Source organism: Triticum urartu, chromosome 4A (genome assembly GCF_056163025.1).
Source record: "Triticum urartu cultivar PI428250 chromosome 4A, HENAU_Tu73, whole genome shotgun sequence".
Taxonomy (NCBI): Eukaryota; Viridiplantae; Streptophyta; class Magnoliopsida; order Poales; family Poaceae; genus Triticum; species Triticum urartu.
This window is the reverse complement of record NC_141876.1, coordinates 4,713,135-4,729,544: the sequence shown is the minus strand read 5'-3', so window position 1 is coordinate 4,729,544 and position 16,410 is coordinate 4,713,135. Positions and strand designations below refer to the sequence as shown.

Below are 16,410 nucleotides of genomic sequence, written 5' to 3'. Positions count from 1 at the left end.
ACTAGACGTTTCTTTTGTTTGGTACCAGATGACCCGTTTTATCGATCGAGTGTTAGTAAAGCACAACCCTATATATTCAGCGGTACACACGCTTAAATAACCTCACCACACAAGCACATTGAGTAGAGAGACATGATCTATCCCCGTACTCCCACCGTGATGCTAACCAGCTGGGCATCCATTGCCATGATGATGCTGCTGCTGATCACGGTGCCAGCGGTCACCGCCACCGGTGATCCACCAACGATGATAGGGATGCCAAACTGCAACACCACCTGTGGCAACGTGACCGTGCCTTACCCGTTTGGGATGGGCCCGGCCCGTTGCTACCGGTCGCCGGGGTTCAAGCTCACCTGCGACCACGGAAGTAGTAATGTCCCAAGGCTTCTGCTCTGGTGACGGTCATGCCGGCATGCTTGAGGTCGTCGACATCTCCCTCAATGACAGCACCATCAGGATCCACACAGTGCAGTGTGTAAACATGGGCGGCTGGTCCGGCCAGTGGAGCCTCGGTGGCGCTGAGACCAGCGGTGGGTTGTCATACTTCCTGGAACCGGGATACAACGAGCTCATCGTCACGGGCTGCAATGTGAAGGCAATGCTAAGGGGGAATGGGAGCCTCATCAGCGGCTGCACCTCTTTGTGCGGCGCTGGTTCTGTTAAGCCCGACATTTATTGTCGGCCAAACAAGCCATAGATACAACCCATAGTTTGGCATTTATAGCATATCAAGGCAAAATTCGTAGTTTAATTAGATTGAAGCTTTTTCTTTTCCTGCATAGTTGCTACGTGCGTAACATGCTCTTAGCTAGTTGATGTAGCTTGGAAGGTGAGGTTAATTGGAACATATTTTGTAGAAGTTAGATGCATTGTGACGGTAGGTTCAAGTTTGAAGGAAGGCCTTTGTTCAACACCGATGTTGCATGGTTATTCCCATGTAGTAGGTTTGATGTTGTGCAAGGTCCTCATAAACAGGACTGATTCTGTTCAGCAGCAGCTCAGGCAACTACTGGAAGATTTGGGTATTTGGAGCATCTGATTTCTATTTGTGAAAGGTCTTTGGAGCTTTGGTTTGCATAGTAGAAAGGCCATGATTTGTTTAGCACATAGCTTTGATTTTGATCTGTGCAGTACAAATTAAGCTCAGTCTTTCTTTTGGAAGCTTTCTTTTGTGTGCAAGACACACTTTTCCGTTACAAGGAATTGTTGGTAGTCTCTGCTGAGTGTATCTACATGACTATCCTTCTTTTCCATTTTCAGCATGTGATTGTTGATGTGTGAAAGGTAGTAATATAGAGGACTAATTTTTTTTGCATCTCTTGTTTTCAGTTCCATCTCAAGCCACTGAACCCTGCAACTACTTAAGAGGGATATATATCTACTCCCTCCGTCCAATAATGTAAGAACGTTTTTGGTTCTAGTGTAGTGTCAAAAACGGTCTTATATTATAGGACAGAGGGAGTAGCTTTTGCCCTGCAACAATATCCGTCTCTCATCTTTCCAGTCAGTTCAAGGTGCAAATTAGAAGAACATAGCGCCAAGAGTTCGGACTTTTGCGTGGAGGCTTCTTTGCAACACATTAGCTATAGGTAAAAGGGCAGGTAAGTATTCTAAGTATATCAGTGAAAATTGTTCTACCTGTGGAAATGTTGAAGATGAAATGAATCTTTCCTTTTTATGTCCTTTTGCTAAAGCAGCTTGGTATAGTTTTCCATTGTTCATCAAAACTGAATTATTAGCCCATCATAATCACTCAATTCCAAATTTGATCAAAGCTTTGATTACTTCCAATCACCCACAAATAAATATAACATCACTATATACTTTTCTGTGGTGCATTTGGAAATTTCGGAACGATGCACGTTTTTTGGAGGAAATTCCACACTCCTTCTCAGGTACATGCAGCTGCAGCAGCAATCATGCAAGGTGCAAATTTTGAGGCAACAAATACGTCTCAGGCTAGCAGCGCAGGGCAAACAGGAGCTGTTCTTACTCACAGTGTGCTGCCATCTCTGTTGGAGTTGTGTCGAATATAGTGTACAAGGTAGGTTACAGTTGGACTTGTAGTTGTATTGTGTTTACATAGGATATGGAGTCGTGTCCCTCAGATTTATTCTAACAAGTGGTATCAGAGCTAGGTTATTCGGAGGCTGTGGATCGTTGATTTAGAGGAAGGATCGAGTTGAATATGCAGCCGGCTGTGGCGTGGTTCTCGACGAGATTGGCAGAAGCATGCAGAAGTTCTACGCGGCGGCGGACACGCGGAACCACAGCATGTGCTGGTTCGCAGGGCTGGCGGTCGCGGATTCGATCGATCAGCAGCGGCACATCGCGTACGGGCAGGCGGACAGCAGGTCGATCGATTGACGGGTGCTGATTGCGGAAGCCCAAGGCGCGGGACAAGGCACGTGCGTGGGCAGTGGCCCAGGTGGCGGAAGCCGCACACGCTGCAGGCACGCGTGGCACGTACATGCGGAGGAAGGCCTAGATGGATGCGTTAGCGATCTACGAGAGATTTGTTGAAGACAAAAAGAGGACCGAGTCCTCATGTGATACAAAGAGGAAAATCGAATCGGCAAGGGAAATAGTCTATCAAGACATACACGTACATCGGAATTAGCAGGCGTTTTGGCAGACAAGTTCGCTAGCATTGGGAAGTTGACCAAGATCAAAGTTGCTATACACGTGAAGACCAGAAGAGTTTTTTTGGTTGGAATTGCTAGTAGTACACAGAGGACCGGAGGTTCAGTTTGCATATTTTGGGCATCGCGTGCAAAGCTCAGATAATTTTTCGCAGGGTCAGCCGTATGAAGAAGCATGGCGTCATCAGGCATCAAGTTTGAGGTGAAGAAGTTCAGGAACTGGAAACCTTGGGTTATGGCCGACATGGATGAAAGATTTGTTGACACAACAGAGATGCTTGAAGGCGTTGGGGGAAGTCATGTCAGCTAAGATGGAATTATCATCTGATGGATGGAAATTCGCCGAAGACGATTTGAGAGCCTTGAGTGTGTCGTACAGTCGAACGAGTTCGGCTGGGTTGGACTGGACAGTCTGACGGATAGACGCAAGTCGGTTGGTACAGAAGACGGTGGTGGGATCGATGACGATGACATAGGAGCGTGATGCTGATGGTGACCGACTTCTGAGTCGTGGAAACACATGGCACATGCCTAAGGGCTTGTGTGGCTTCGACAAGACTATCGCGCGGGATTGATTCAAGGTGGTGTATACACTGAGCTTGAAGTCGATGCGGCGCAGGGGTGGACTGATCATCTACCATGGAGTCATGTTGAAGGTGGAGCTGGATTGAGAGGCTATGTCGTAAGTCGACAGGGAGTCGAAGGCTATTCAACGATGGAAAAGCGAGGGACACGTAGTTCGGACTGGAGCCCAGTGGTCTGATGGAAGCGTAAAACTCGTCATCGGTCGGTGATGATCGGTGGTACTCTGCAGTGGGGGTTTGAGTGGTGTGGGTTTGCGACCCTTGAGACTCGACCGGGACAGCGGAGGCTCGACGCAGTAATAGCGGCGAGGCGTGCGGTATGCACGGGACATGGAGACGGGCCAGGGCTCCGGTGGTCATACATGTGGTGAGACAACTGTGAATTTGACTCGGGATGACTACAAGCAACGGTGAAATTCCTTGAAGTTTCAGACAGGCGGTCAAGAAAGGAGCGGTGATGTTGAGTTCAGATAACTCTTGTGTGTGACACCCAATATGTGAGTTGTTCACTTTCACGCAGGTCAGTGATTGGTGTTTGATGGTGTTGAACTGATACTCTGGAAGTTGGGAGCACAAACTAGAGTAACAAGGAACTTAATTTTGCTCGAGTGTTGACTGTGGTCAAGAAAAGAAGGGACTACAAGTTGTAGGTGGAGTGACATGGAGTCTTTGGAGTAGCAGTGGTTCTCATGGGATAAACTCAAGTTCAATGTACATGGAAGTTTGATGCATGGACAAATTCAAGGTGGTGGAGTATATTGCCAAGGTGGAGTTTGTTGGAGTTGTGTCGAATATAGTGTACAAGGTAGGTTACAGTTGGACTTATAGTTGTATTGTGTTTACATAGGATGTGGAGTCGTGTCCTAGTAGGACACTTGTATCCTAGGCCTCTCTTATATAGCGGGGGTAGACACACGATGTAACTTATGCCAACATAAGAGCACAGGCGCGCAAGGGGGAGCCGGCGGCGTGTGCCGGCGCCCGGGTGGCCGGTGTGCGGTATTGTGACGGTGTCACGGGGAGGAGCGCCCGTAGTCAAGCCCCGGGGATGTAGCCATATCGGTGAACCTCGTTAACAAATCTCGGTATCGTGCACGTGTGATTGCTTGGTTCTCGAATGATCAACAGTATGCCTTGAATTTATTCTAACAATCTCCAGGAAAAACAATCATGGACTGGCCAACATTACAGGTCCCATAGTATTTTCAGATGCTTCCTGGGCTCCAGGACCTAAAGCGGGACCGACAATTGGAGGAATAGGAGTTTTTATCTAGTTTGCAGGTTATAGAAGCTGCTCTCAGCTGTGCATATCTGCCACTTCGACACCACTGGCGTCGGCCATTCAGGCTGAAGCATTCAACATGATGCTTGCTTCCCAGATTGCTCAGCTACTCAATCTTCAATATGCCACTTTCCTAACAGACTGTGCGACATTGGCGTCAGCTGTAGTTTCTCAAGACCTTATTTTAGATCCAGGTCATTGGATAATCAGACCTCAGCTCGCACATATTGCAGGTTCCTCGGCGTTTGATATCACAAGGGTCTACCACATTAACAAAGGCTATAATTTTTGTGCTCATCATCATGCCAAGCTTGCTCTCAAAATTCAGAATACACCTTACAGGTTCAGATGCTTAGGAGTAGGCAATGAAGCCTGCCTCAATGCAGTTGTAGCTGCTCTTACTACTCTGCTTAACTGCACAATTGTACATGTACGATGTTGCTAAATAAATGAAATTTATCTGTTTTTAAAAAAGGTACTTTGCTGATTCCTGCTACACCACACTTACTCTAGCGATTTTTCCCTCTCTGAAAGAGATGATCATGTGCCTTTCCGTTTCAATTGTTGGTGTTTGTTCAAGGTAATACTGCCTAGGTTTTATTTCAAGCCAAATTTGTGTGCAATGTCTTCTAGTTTGCGAGCCACACTTTCTTTCCATTTGTTGCTAGTCTCTAGTGACTAATTCTGATTGTCCTTCCTGTTACCATGGGACTGTTCATTTGTAATACAGAGGAACAAGATGCTTGCCGACCTGGCCAGAGAAAAGGTGGCCATGCTAATCGGCGCGTCCGACGGGATCAAAGACCTGAGCATCAAGCTTGGGGAGCTCAAGAATTTCCTTGCTGATGCTGATAGGAGGAACATCACCAATGAGAGTGTATAGGGGTGGGTGGGGGAGCTGAAGCGTGGCATGTACCTGACCAACGACATCATTGACCTATGTCAGCTCAAGGCCATGGAGCAAGGTCAAACCAAGGATAGGGGGTGCCTTAACCCTCTGTTCTTTTGCATGTGAAATCCCGTCCACACCCACGACATTGGCACCCGCATCAAGTTGCTCAACCAAATTTTGGATGCTATTTGCAAGAGGCACAACAGTTTCATTTTCATCAAGCTAGAGGCCTACGAAGACAGAAAGACGAAGGGTAGGCTCAAAACATAAGTTTATAAGCCTAATTAGCAAGCGCATTGCATTTGTGGCACGTAAAGCACCACAATATAATTCCTAAGTGGTATATTTAGTTGAAATATGATGTTCAGATGGCAGGCTTAAGCCTATTGAAGCCCCCCTAATAGAATCACCACTGCTTATGGAGGTGCTTACAAGAGAGGCACCTGGTGACAAAAGTGATTGCCACATGGTGGTCGCCATTGTTTGTGGTCTGCAATGATGATGGTATCAAAGGCATGTTCACTAAGAGGATATGGCTTAGCATCACACAGGATTTCAATGATGTTGAGCTATTGAGTACGGATATCATAGCTGTTGGTGGAGACCTGCCAGGAGGTGGTGGGGCTCGAGACGGAAACCTACTTGTTGGTGCTCTCAAGATTACCATCGGGGATAAGAAGTTTTTTTCTTTTTACTAGATGACATGTGGGGTGTCGACGCATGGGACAAACTGTTGAGGGGGCCCCTTTAGCTACGGCAGCCCTGGCAGCAGAGCCCTTATGACCACAAGACATGACACTCTAGCCCCAAGCATGAAAGCTGTGCACTACCACCATGTTGACAAATTAGGTGCTGAAGATGCATGGTCATTTCTTAAGAAGCAGGAGAGCATACCTACTTACTAGTAGTAACTTCTCACTACCCTTAATATATAATAATCTAATAATCTAGCACTAGTTTACTTCCAACCAGATTAACTTGCTTCCTGTCCTAAATCCACCTTCATTGATTGTCCACCACCGTTCGACGAATACTATAGCATATACTAGTACTATTTGCTGTAACAGGCAGTGGGATTTGTATGTCCAACATAGTAAACTTCATGCACTTTTGATGCTTCTTTCAATTTACCATTAGACCTATTCACTCATGTGAGTAACAGTCAACCACACACATGTGATGCATTATGCAAAGTTCACAATATATTTCAAGAACTATATTTATAGGTAAGTTTAAGATTACAACATACACATACAACTATCGACCATGATATCACTTTTTTGGCAGTTTAATTCAGATATGACAGGATTACCTTTTGATAGTATACTTTAGGAACAATCTAGCTTATGTGTAAAAAAAAAGCATGGGCACTAGCTACTGCTAATGTGTTATGTGTCTATTATTAACTATATATCCAACTCCTTGCAAGTACTATTGGCTTGCAGGAACAATAAACAAAGAACCTGAGATTGAGATCCTAAAGGATATTGGCTTGCCGATTATAGAAATGTGTGATGGTCTAACACTTGATGTAAAAGTGATGGGAGGGCTTCTATGCCAGAGGGAAAAAGAACAACGTGCTTGCAAAAAGGTTCTCAATGATGCTATATGGTCAATATCCCAAATGCTAGAAGAGCTAAATTATGCAATATTTTTTAGCTATGAGGACTTGCCCTCTTCTTTGAGACAATGTTTTCTCCATTTCTAAATTCAACCTAAAAAGAAAGATATGCTATCGTATGAAATTGTCGGCATGTGGGTCAGTGAAGGTTTTGTTCATGGAAACTCAGATGGATTAGAAGAATCAGGACTTGAGTATAACAAGGAACTGACACTACGTTACATTATAGAGCCCGATCCGGATGACATTGCTGTAGATATGTACAATATGCATGATGTTGTTCACTCATTTGCTCAACTTTTAGCTAGAGATGACGCGATAATAACTCACAATGGAGAAAATGTTTACCACAAAATTAGTTTGCAAAGTTTTCTTAGGTTGTTTGTAGAAACTGAAGGATTGGGATCAGATACATTTGACTGGAGAACTTTACAAGAGGAGAAATCACTCACATCGTTAATGATAATTGGGAGTTTCAAGATACAGATATCAATGGCAGAGCTATGTGTATAGCTGAGGGGGCTGTGGCCCCCCGCCCCTCAGCCCAACACAAATTCCTAAAGGAATTTTTTTTTGGGGGGGGGACAAAATTAGAATAAAGTATTCTCATCAGCCCCACCAAACACGTATACTTTCCCCCCCCTCCCCCCCCCCCCCACCCTCCACATCGCTGTCAAGCTCCGCCATTAAAGGTCATATGCTTCATTGTTAACCTTTTCAAGCCTACGGATGCTACATATAGAATCCTCAAACTTTGTTGCCTTGGCTAAATCTTTGTATAAGCTGAAACACTTGAGGTATTTGGCATTAAAAAATGCAATGGGTTAAATAGACTACCAAAAATGCAATGGGTTAAATAGACTACCAGAGAACATCAACCAGACGAAATTCCTACAACACATTAGCCTTGAAGGTTGTGAAAATTTTGTGGAACTTCCCAGTAACATTGTAAACTTAAGGGAACTAAGATTTCATGACCTTGACGAGACATCTATACATAGTATGCCGAGGGGATTTTGTGCTTTAACAAATCTGAGGACACTTTATGGGTTTCGAGCCCACATGGATGATAATTGGTCTAGTTTGGAAGAGTTTGGGCCTCTTTCCAACCTTAGGATCCCTGGATTAGAGGGTCTGAAGAATGTATCTTCTGCCTCTTTAACCACAAAGGTCAGGCTTGATGCAAAGGTCAATCTCAACATTCTGACTCTGAACTGCATGAGCAGACGGGTCAGCAATGAATTGATGAAAGATGGAGTGTCTGAGAAGGATCTAGGAATGATTGAGGAGGTGTTTGATAGCCTCTATCCTCCTCCTTGCATACAAGATATTCATACCTACAGCTATTTTGGGCATCGACTCCCAATATGAATAGAGCCATCACCTATTTTACACATGTTGGAATTTCGCCCACAGGATCAATCACATCAAATCATGATGAACACGCACACGCAAAAACTTTTACCAAAGGCACGTGTCGTGCCTCTCTTATCATCTTTATTTCTGTTCTGGTTTTCTCCACCATGATGTTACAAATATCTCAGCCCCGGTCATGTATATATGCACATCCAACCAGAGCAACCAACGACTAGGACTCCAAGCTAGCTAACCGACTAGACACAACTCCTTCTCCAATACGAACTAGTTATCCATCACGGACTAGTCCTTTACATCGATACTTACCCAGTTAATTAATTAGCATAGTCCAAACCGGACTACTAAACACACGGCAACCTTGATCACTACGTACCAAACTTGACACGCATCTAGTCAAGCACATGGCAGTTTGAACCAGCTACACACTTGACGCAACACTACTTCAAGATTAAAGCTAACAACACAAGGGAGCCCTACAACATGGAGACAAACATCAGGTGTAGTTACTATGTTTTTCTTCATCTTCTCTTGTTGATTCTGTCATAGTATAATAGTTCATCGCTAATGCTAGAGCCTGCAAATTTGTTTTGCTTGTCAGGAGTTGTCAGGTGTTGTTAAATTTCTCTAGTCAGAGGGTGAAGATGGACTGCCTCGTTTTGCTGCCCTGATGGAGTCTGCGGATGAAAAAGTGGAGGATGCAGAAAACCCAGACAAAATCGATGAGGAACTCATGGGCCAAGGAAGGAGGAATAACAAATCAAGGTGGCAACAACATACATGATTTCCTGTTGCTAGTTATGTATAGTAGAAAATGGAACTGGAGACCAGCCTGGGAGGGATCACATGGTTCAAAAGCTAATTATATATTTCCGCATTTTATTTGGTGTAATGTAGAAAACTAAGTACAGCTATGCGATGGTTGATCTGTGCATTATGCTATTTGCTTTCTTAGTTTGTCAACATGGCAGAAATATATGAGCACTTCCTCTTCGGTACACCCCCCTTAAACACATCGACGACTATTTGCTTGATCTGTGCATGACGCTATTTGCTTGGTTAGTTCGTCAAAATATATGACAGTGTATTCACTTTGTAATGCTATTTGTACAGCTACTCCTGAACTTTTCTTGTGCCCCAGTGTCTGTGTATTCACCCTGTTGCCGCTGAGGCTGAACATTGCAATCTTCAGTTGTTCTACTGTGTTTGTCAACACTGAAATCTGAAGGAGCATGCATATCAATCGTAGAACCTACTGTAAGAGAATCGAGAATGATTGATATCCATGATCAAACTGAATCTGCTGCAGTTCTTGTGCATGCAAATACAGTGCAGTGAGTCGAATGAAGATGCATGTAGGCGGCTCTTGTTCTTGATTTCTCAGGACTATGATTGCAATGCGTGGAAGGAAACAAACATGGAGACAAATTTCAACCCCAAGGTAATATATATAGTTAATCTTTTTTCTTAATCTGTTGTTGTTGATTGCATTCCATCTTAGTAGTTCAGTGGCGTATATGCTAGGGCCTGAAGATGTGGAGGATGTAGAAGACAGCCAAGACCAGAATGACCTTGCCGTGACTCTTGGAGAGGAAGGAGTGACAAGTTAAGGAGGCAACGACATTGTTAACTTCCTGCTAGCTACATACGGTGCTGCTCACAGTACTTGGCGTGCAGCTACACCAAGTTGGAATAGAGATGTATCTTGCTCCCTGTTTTCTTTTGTTTCTAGTATTAGCGGTGGTTATTTAATTTGGCCTGTATGTATATAAGTTAGCAACAGATACCTGCTGACATTAACTGCATGTACTACTCAACATGCTTTGTAATGAATGGATTATAAATGTAGAACAAGTCCTTTTGGGTTTAAGGACGACAAATGGGTGCCAGGCAGCCCTTATGATATATGCAGGAAGCTGTTGTGCTGCTACGTAAAGATCCAACACTAGTTTCATAGTTTGGCTTTCTACCATTGTGTGCTCCTTCACGAAACATCTCTTGTCTACGTCTCACGGTTCGGAAGATCTAGAATACAGATAAGTTAACTGGCTATATGAATATGATGACCAGTAGTGCATATAAGTGGGTCATGTTGAAATTCAGTATTAGAATCCTATGAATAGGACGCATCAGGAATAGGAGTTCAATCCGAAATTGAGAAGTATATGGTCGATTTGGATCAAGTTCCGTTGGATGCGAACGGGAGCTGGTGGTGCTGTCCTCAAAGCATAACTCACAGATGCATTCCAATCCGGTCATGTTTGAATGCATCGTTCCACAAAATGAAAAAATCAGCCTTTTGTCGCACTGAAAAAAATCATCAAGTATGTTAGCTTCAAGATATTGACCAAAGTCGCTAAAGATAGGATGAATTCGTTGGCTGATCGTCTGGTGAGTCCAACTCAAACAGCTTTCATGCGAGGACGGAATATCCTAAATAGGGTCGTCATCTTGCATGAAACTGTACATAAGTTGCATTTAAAGAAAATGAATGGGCTGTTCTTTAAAATAGACTTTAAGAAAGCCTATGATGAAGTGAAATGGTTGTTCCTGTTACAAACTCTTCGTCCAAGTGGATATATTGGATTGAGTCTTTTGTCTCGCGAGGACACTACAAAACATGCGATATTCTGTGATGTTTCACTTGTGTCCCGTAAAACCGTTTTTCCTCACCAAATATGGTCTCATTATTAGAGAAATGGCTATAGCCACAACTTTAATCGATGGACCCCCATTTTCAATCCATGCCACCACTATTTTTCTAACAGTGGTGGCAGTGGCATATTTGGTATGCCACCACTATATCGTTACTGGTGGTGTATCTTCTAAAATACACACCACTAATATTTGGGATACAACAGCTGGGTGAGAGACCGGGCAATCCCTATTTGACGCTGCGCTTCGCTGAAGCCGCTCGAGCGAGTACCAGGGCCAGCCCACTTCGAGCGTTAGAGCAGGGCCAGGCGAGCCGGTTTTGGGAACCTTCTAGAAGGCTCCCTCAACCGGTTTTTCTTTTCTTGTTGTCTTTTTTTTTGGTTTTTTGGTTTTACCTCTTTTCCTTTTTTTTCCTTTTCTGCTTATGTTTTCTTTTTTCTTCTGTTTCTGTTCCTTTTTTTCTTTCCTTTTATTTACACTTTTTCATTTTTACTTTTATCCTTTGTTTTCATTTTTTTTCGAAATTCCAATTTTTGTTCATGATTTCAAAATTTGATCACAGTTTTCCAATTTGATTCACATTTTAAAAATTTGTTCACAATTCAAAATTTGTTCATCGATATCAAGAAAATGTTCAATGTGTATTTAAATTTTGTTTTTGTGTATATCACAAAAACGATCAGTGTGTAGTTAAAAATAGTCCAGCATATATTACTAAAAATGTTATATTTAAAATTTATTCATCTTATATCACAGAAATGTGCAGTGTGTTTGAAATATTGTTCAGTGTATATCACAAAAATGTTAAATGTGTAGTTACAAATTGTTCAACGTGTATTACAAAATGTTCATTGTCTATTTAAATTTTATTCATCGTATACTAAGACATTGTTCTACATATACTATAAAATGTTCATTTTGAGTATTTTTTTGTTCAGTATATTTTGCAAAAAGTTAACTGTATTTTAAATTTTGTTCAACGTATATCATAAAAATGTTGAATGCAATTTTTAAGGATTTGCCGCTGTATATTGTACTTTAAGGTTTCCACTGCGTTTATATTGTTCAGCTTCACTATCTGTTCTGGCTAGCCTCGCTAGAATCCTGCGTGAGGTCGGTGGGTCGATCCCACGCATTTGCTTGTTTCTGTTTTGAATTTTTGCCTATCGCGTGATAATTGGGCCGGCCCGTGTGTGCATCGCTTCAGCGAAGCTGCTACGATCGGACGCACGTGGGCGGCATATATATAGGAGCTCCCAATAGACGGTGCGAACCCCTCATCTCTCTGCCGCAACCACTGCTAGTGACCACACCTTCTCTCACACCTCATGGCCGGCCCACTCTGCTCCCCTCCCCACCCCGACCTCAGGCAGCGCCCTGATCCACCTCCACTGAGTGGCCCCCGTCGTGACCACTTGCTACAACCAAGAACTCAGACCAATTTCGGCGAACCCCGGTGGCTATGGTGGACGCGTAGCTCAGCCCCGACCTCGCCTCCCTCCGCAGCATCATCCCATCCGTCCAGATCCGCCACATGTGGCCTCTAGCACTCGTGCCCAAACCCTCCCCTTCGTCGCTGGCGCGGCTCCGCTCAGCGGCTCAGGTACTATCCTACGATCTTCTTCTATAGTACACTATTAGGTTGTCTCCTAGTAGGGTACAGATGCTAGTTTAGTGCTTGTTGTTGTTAGCCCGAGCTAAGCTACTGACCACTACTCTCGCTTGCTCTACTTTCTGATCTTGCTGTGCTTAAACACGCTAGTGAAGCACACATTCACTGGTGTAGCGCACACACACACAAGTATCTAGTAGTAGTACTTGTATTAGCTCTTGGCTTGGAATATGGAATACTTACAACCGGGGGACTTGGGGCCTATTTATAGGCAGTACAAACCGACTATGGAGCTAAGATATTTCTACTAGCTGCCCACCTCATCTCATACGTGTACTAGACTAGAAACTACTACTAGTTACTACCTAGCTTGCCTTAACTGGTAAGCCACGCAAGTGTTGCCGACTTGCCGACCTGCCGATTTACTACCTTGCTAAGTAATAGCCGCTGCTGCTGCCGACATGCAACCATGCATGCATCTGTGTAAATGCTGCTCACCAAGGTTCACTCAACATTCTCCCCCTCAACCTTGTCGAAGAAGCTTGGTGTCGATGATCCCGACCTTGTCGTGCAGCTCCTGGAACCGGACACGACCAAGTGACTTGGTCAAGATGTCCGCCTTTTGCTCACCAGTCCTGATGAACTCCACAATCACCGTGCCTTTCTCGACGCAGTCACGTATGAAGTGATAGCGGAGATCGATGTGCTTGCTGCGGTCGTGAAGCACTGGATTCTTGCAGAGGGAAATCGCCGACTTGTTGTCGACGAAGATGAGCGCAGGGGCTGTGTCCTGATTCAGCATCTCGCCGAGAAGGCGAGCAAGCAAAATGCCTTGACAGGCCTCTATAGCTACCGCGATGTACTCCGCCTCGCACGAAGATACGGCGACAACCTTCTGCCTCACCGATTGCCAGCTGACGGGACTATTCCCAAGAAGGAATAGTATGCCCGAGGTGCTCTTCCGGGAGTCCACGTCACCAGCGTGGTCGGAGTCGCTGTACCCGACCAAGCTCTCGCCGTTGCCACGACGATACATGCATCCATGCGTGAGCGTACCCGTGATCTAACAGAGCAGGTGCTTGATGGCAGCGAGGTGATTGCTTGCCGGGGCTTCCATAAACCTACTCAGGTATCCGACAACGAACGTGATGTCCGGTCAGGTGTGCACGAGGCATCTGAGACTCCCGATGATGCTACGGTAGAGTGTAGCATCCACCGCCTTCTCGGGGCTCTCCTTGCTGAGCTTCAGTCGTGCCTCCATTGGAGCGTGCACGGCATGGCAGTCCTTCATGCCTGCTCGCTCGAGCATCTTGGTGGCATAGTCCGTCTGTGTGATCGTGATGCGACCACCCTCCTGGTTCACCTCCAGCCCGAGGTAGTACCGGAGTAGCCCGAGGTCGCTCATGCTGAAGAGACGATGCATCTCTCCCTTGAAGCGTTGAACCTCTTCAGGTTCTGCCCCGGCGATGACCAGGTCATCGATGTAGATGCCGACGATGAGCAGCGTGTTCGCGGTGCCACGCGAGTACACACCGTGCTCAGAAGCGCTGCGTGAGAACCCAAGAGATGCGAGGCTTGCATCGAGCTTGGCGTTCCACGCCCTTGGGGCTTGCCGGAGACCATACAGGGCCTTGTGTAGTCGATACACGCCCTGCTCGTGGCCCTTGGCAACGAACCGGGTGGCTGGGAGACGTACACCTCCTCATTAAGGTCGCCGTTGAGAAACGCCGACTTGACGTCCATGTGGTGTACCTCCCACCCGCGGTGAGCAGCCACGGCAAGGATGAGCCGCACGGACTCCAGCCTTGCCACCGGAGCGAAGACTTCCTCGAAGTCCACTCCTTCACGCTGCACGTAGCCCTTGGCGACGAGGCGCTCCTTGTGCTTGACAATGGCGCCGTGCTCGTCCTTCTTCACCTTGAACACCCACTTGAGCTCGATGGCTCGGTGCCCAACAGGCAGTGTGGTGAGTGTCCAAGTGGCGTTGTTGTTGATCGACGCCAGCTCGTCCAGCATTGCATGGCGCCAGCAGTCCTCTTGCTCGGCCTCCGCGAATGTGGTCGGCTCCTCGCCGGCCATCAGATGCAAGACGTCGTCGTCATCAACGTCCTCTTCCTCGGGCTGTTGCGGTGTTGCCGCAGCCTCGCCGAGGAGATCCCCCATGCGCCGAAACCTGTGGGGGGCGCCAACGCTGTCGTCGACGTCGAACAGCTCCGACCTCGCCGTTGGCGGGGTTGCGAACTACCTCCCGGGACCCACCTTGCTTGACGTCGGGGTGTCCGGGGACACCGTACTCGGGGACAGTGTTCTCGGGGTTGCGGTTCCCGGATCCACACTTCCTGGGCTTCCCGGGGTGGAACTTCCCGGGCTCTTGCTTCCCGGGGTCCTAGAGTACATAGGGTACTCCATGGTGAAGGAGCTGCTTTCCGGGGCCTCCCCCGACGCCTCCCAAGTCCATTGCGCATCTTTGTCGAAGATGACGTCGCGCGAGACATGCACACGCTTTGGGACGGGGTCATACATCTTGTACATCTTGTACGCTTTGAGACATGCACACGCTTTGAGACGGGGTCGTACATCTTGTACATCTTGTACGCTTTGAGACGGTGAAGACGACAGTTCCGCGCCCGTGGATCTCCACCACGGATCCGTCCGTGAACCGCACCTTCCCGGTGATTGAGCGGTCCAGCTCCGCGAACACGTCGACCGAACCAGTCATGTGGTTCGTGGCGCCGGTGTCGAGGAACCAACCCTCACTTTGCTTGCCGCCTGCAAGCGTGGGTGTGGTCACGGATCTCTCCTCGTTGAGGAAGACATAGCCGCACGCACATGCCGTGGTCAGGGAGCCATCTCCCTTCAACACAGTGGACCCCGAACACTTTGTTGTCGGGGTGTGGCTGACCTGAGTCTCCGTGCACTCCTGCACGGAGTCGATGGTTGCCAGCATCATGGTCGAAGCATGGTCCGCCATATGCGTTGTTGCCGCGCCAACTTGCGCGACCTCGTCGGGTCCCGAGTTCGGGGACGCCGTCGCTGGGGTGTGGCTCCCCCACACCCGAGCCTTCATCGCCTCCCAGTCGACAGGCCCCGAGAACGTCGTTGTCGAGGTGTGGCCTATCACTGGAGTGATGGTTCCCGTGGACGGGTTTCCGTGCCTCCTGCACAGAATGAGTGGTTGTCGGAGCCATGGTCGCGAGAGACGCTGTGCTCTCTCGCACGGGCTCGACTCTTGCCAGCATCATTGCTGGCCCGCCGTCCACATCAGCTTGGACGAGGTTTGTCGTTGTCGCGGCTGCCTCGTCGGCTTTCCTCCTACGGCAATCCCGGATCCAGTGACCCGGCATGTTGCAGTAGCGGCACTTGCCACCGTTGCCAGCGCCTCGCCTTGCCTGGCTTGGCTTGCGACCGCGGTTGGCGCCGCCGCTCTGGGTGCGGCCTCCACCTCTGCCGCGACCTCTGCTTCCCGTGGGGGCGCCTCCCCCACTGCCGGAAGAGCCATCGCGGCCGCGCTGCTGAAGCTGCGCGTCCCACTGCTCCCCGGTGAGCAGTAGTTCGCCGCCAGCATGGTTGTCGGCTTCGTCGCCGCGCTCCTCGACGACCTTCAGCCGCCCTACCAGCTCCTCTATCGTCATGGTGGAGAGATCCACCAAGCTCTCGATTGACCAGGCCAGTTGCTTGTATTGCCTGGAGACGACGCGGAGAAACTTGAGAATCACCATCTTGTTGTCGATGGGATCTCCGAGCGTTG

The 16,410-nt window shown here is 47.2% G+C and overlaps 1 pseudogene; it reads left to right on the top strand.

The window, feature by feature from the left end:
* Window positions 1-2,817: 2,817 nt before the first annotated feature.
* Window positions 2,818-8,392, top strand: LOC147974284 (putative disease resistance protein RGA4; annotated as a pseudogene).
* Window positions 8,393-16,410: the final 8,018 nt, after the last annotated feature.